The sequence below is a fragment of the Pinus tabuliformis genome, chromosome J (genome assembly GCF_031772625.1).
Source record: "Pinus tabuliformis cultivar Carrire ecotype Pingquan chromosome J, CPIR1, whole genome shotgun sequence".
In the NCBI taxonomy this organism is placed as follows: domain Eukaryota; kingdom Viridiplantae; phylum Streptophyta; class Pinopsida; order Pinales; family Pinaceae; genus Pinus; species Pinus tabuliformis.
In genome coordinates, this window is record NC_142295.1 from 433112 (window position 1) to 436665 (window position 3554).

Genomic DNA, 3554 nt, shown 5'->3' on the forward strand with positions numbered 1-3554 from the left:
TGCTATTTTCTTTGCCTTTAACTTCAGAAGGATTTTCAAACTAGCAATAAGAGCTTCATATTCTGCCTCATTATTCGAACAATCAAAAGCCAATTTATAAGAACATACTCGTACCTTACTTGGAACTTGATCTTGGGCTGAGAATGGGCTTCAGATCCACACACCTATACCAGCACCATCGCTGCCCACTGCACCATCAAAATCCATAGTCCAAAGACCCTCTTCATCATCTTCTAGGTGCTGAAAGTCTGATTTTGTTTCATGTTTTGTTTGCTGCCCATTTATTTCTGCAATTGGCCTTATGACAGCAGACCTTTCTTCACTTTCCTTTCTCAAAACATCCCTGAAATTTTCTGAAATGTCTGGTATATCTTCTACTTGAACTAACTGACTATCTACCTCATTGAAATTTTCTGCAAACAAAACAAAAGATTCTAAATCTGTTTGTACATAATTTACAGGATGATTCACGGGCTTTTCCTTACTAGTGATCATGTATTTCATCTTCTGTTCCCGATATAACTTCCTCATCTGACCGAAAACTGGAATTGAAGCATATGAAAAATCAAGCTGAATCGTACCTTTGAGTTTGGCTCCCCATGACCTTGACAACAACATGCCAAATCGTGGAGGAATGTCCGCCACCACCACATCCATTAAAACATTCTTCGCTGGAATTTGATCTAGACTCACCACTAAGTCTTTGATCAAACCAATGCATCTTACCCGGCTAGAATCAAACGAATACAAATCATGGTACTTCCTTGTGATGTCAAGCCCGAGCTTCTCCATGATTGTTTTCGGCATCAAATTATGTGAAGCTCCCGAGTCAAACATAGCATTGTGCAACACAAACTCATGCAATCGCAAACTAATATAAAATGGAGGAATGTCACTCTCGAGAGACTCACCATTCAAAGCTGGCCCAAAGATTAACTTCGGCTGATCATCTTGTACATTCACCATGTCTAGCATTGGGTCAAAATTCAGCAACTTGGAAATTTGGCCTCGGTAAGTAGCGTTCTTCATAACCTCCGTTAAAGGAATAGATATCTTCACCTTTGCAATTTCATTCTCCAAACTGAAAACTGGAAACTTCTCACCTTCCTTTGTCGGATTATCTCTCTTCTCAGCTTTATCCTTTGGTGCATTCGATGGCTGATCTACTTTAGCTGCCGATGATGTTTGAGTTGATGATGGACCGGCTATATCTTTACCTTTTGAAACAACCGAATCATTCTTTGCTGCAATGTCTTTCTTTTTCTGCACGGGATTTATAGGAATAGTCCGGCTTCTCAATTGCCTTTGCTGTCCTTGCTGAGCTGATAATGCATTCAAATACCCTCTTTGATATTCTTCAGATTCTTCTTCAAGTATCATATCATTTGACAAAATATAATGCTCATCTTGGGGAAAGACAGAATTACTCACCAACTCATCTTCTTCCGTGATATATGTAGGCATATCATCAGGGGTAAAGAAATGATTTTCCTCGCCAACATTATCACCCTCATCTTCAGACTCTTGACTAACAAAATTCTGCTGAAAAGGCGGTTTAATTTGCTGCTGAACTGTTGTGTCTCGTGCCTTTGTTTCACGCTGCTTGATCCTATATTGTTGCTGCTGACCTCTGAAATTTGGGTTACGAATCTGCGGTTTCGGCTTGTCAATTGTGACCCTTTCAAGTAACCTCTTCACCTGTTCAACCTGCTGAAGAACCTGATTTGACGTGGATGCCTCCTCCTTGATGGTGACTCGCTTTTCTGCCTTCATTCTTGCTCTTTTATCATTCAAATTTGCCTCAACGCTGACAACAATTTTCTGCATATCCTCCAAGGTAGGGGGATCTCGGTCTCTCAGTGAATAAGCCATCTCCGGATCAAAACCATCCGGGAATTTGAGAAGTGCTGATTTTCTAGATGGCCTCAAATCATCGGGAATAACATTATAAACTGTATTGAATCTGATTATGTAATCTTGAACAGACTCACCCGGATTACGCTTGAGGTTTTTATATTCGGCATTGATTTGAAGCGGATCCTTTCTGATTTCCCACCGATCTAAGAATTGATTCTGAAGTGCTTCCAAGGTAGCAATGCTGTTAGTTGTTAACCCTCTGAACCATTTTCTTACTTCTCCAGCAAATGTTTGCATGAACAACCGCATGGTAACATCTTCTTCATCTAACTCATATAGATCAAAGAAAGTGGACATTTTATCGATATGTTGCTGAGCTGTAATACTTTGTGGAGTGCCATCAAACATGGGGATTTTACTTTGGTAATTAGCAGGCATATCATGAAGATTAGCAGGCAATGCAAGTGGGGCAAACCGAGCTGCCATTTTCCTAGGTAAGGTAGGTCTTGGAGTAGCAGGCGGAGTAGGTGTAGCGATATGAGGAGTAAGAGGAGGAGAAGCAGTATGTGATGCTGAAGGCGAAACAACTGTAGATGGAGGATGAGTAACTATGGGAGAGATAACAATAAAACGAGGATTTGTCTGTTCATGCGCCGTGATAGAAGATCCAATATGACCAGAGATATTTTCAAGGAAATCAGCAAGAGTAGTAGCTTGTACACGTGTCTGGAGATTCCTCAAAATGAAGTTTTCAACTAATTTATTATGCCTCTCAAATTCAATAGCAGCTGCAAAATCAGGATTAGGAACTAGAGTTGCAAGTGCACTTTCAGATTTAGTTTTGAACAAAGACAACTCAAAGCTTTCGTCAAAATCCAAATCTTCAAGATAATAAAAAATAGCTGGGCATGAATGAGATCTGAAAATGGGTCTAGGATCTGTAGCCAGCTTGTTTTCTCAGAATAACTAGGAAAGAAAAAGCATTCAGCCTGTGAAAACTCTCAACCTATCATCCACGGCTAAGAGTTAACAAATACATGGGGATAAGATGTCAGAGAAGCGCTATATTCACAAGCTCACGGAGATTCACTGAAGCAGCGTTTATCTACTTACGCTGATGTAAAACAAGAGCGTTTTCGAAGGCTACCTGGCGTAACTTCAGGCTCCGTCTAAGACTTATGAAATAACTCGTCTATGAACAAGAAATTTGATGTTCTCCCCAGTATGGTCGCCAGTATGTTAGCACTTGAAATTTCACCTCAGGCTGAAAAGGCAAATCTCAAAGCTACATCAAACCATTCAGCCTCGTAGCTAGCCCTACGGGGCAGGAGAAGGCTCTCTCCGGTCAATCTCGGTAAATTTTCAATAGGAAGAGATGACCTATCAAGGTAACACTGATATTAGGCTAGTAAACTGATTTGAAGGTTGATTTGGGGGTTTTTTTGGGTTTTTTGGTGGCAAATTGAGGAACTGCAATTTAGGGTGCGGGGATTGGACACAGTTTCTGCAGGGGGGTCTTTGGGGCAAGGTAGGAACCTGTATTGATGTCTTTAGCTGAAGTGGATGATTAGGAAGAAAGAAAAGAAGGCTAAAGAGAGCAAACAATGGATTTGAATTCTCTTTAGACAGCAGAAAACATAGAAATTAAACAAATTTAAAAGTAGAGCGTGGCAAGCATGAATTCTGACTTTATCACT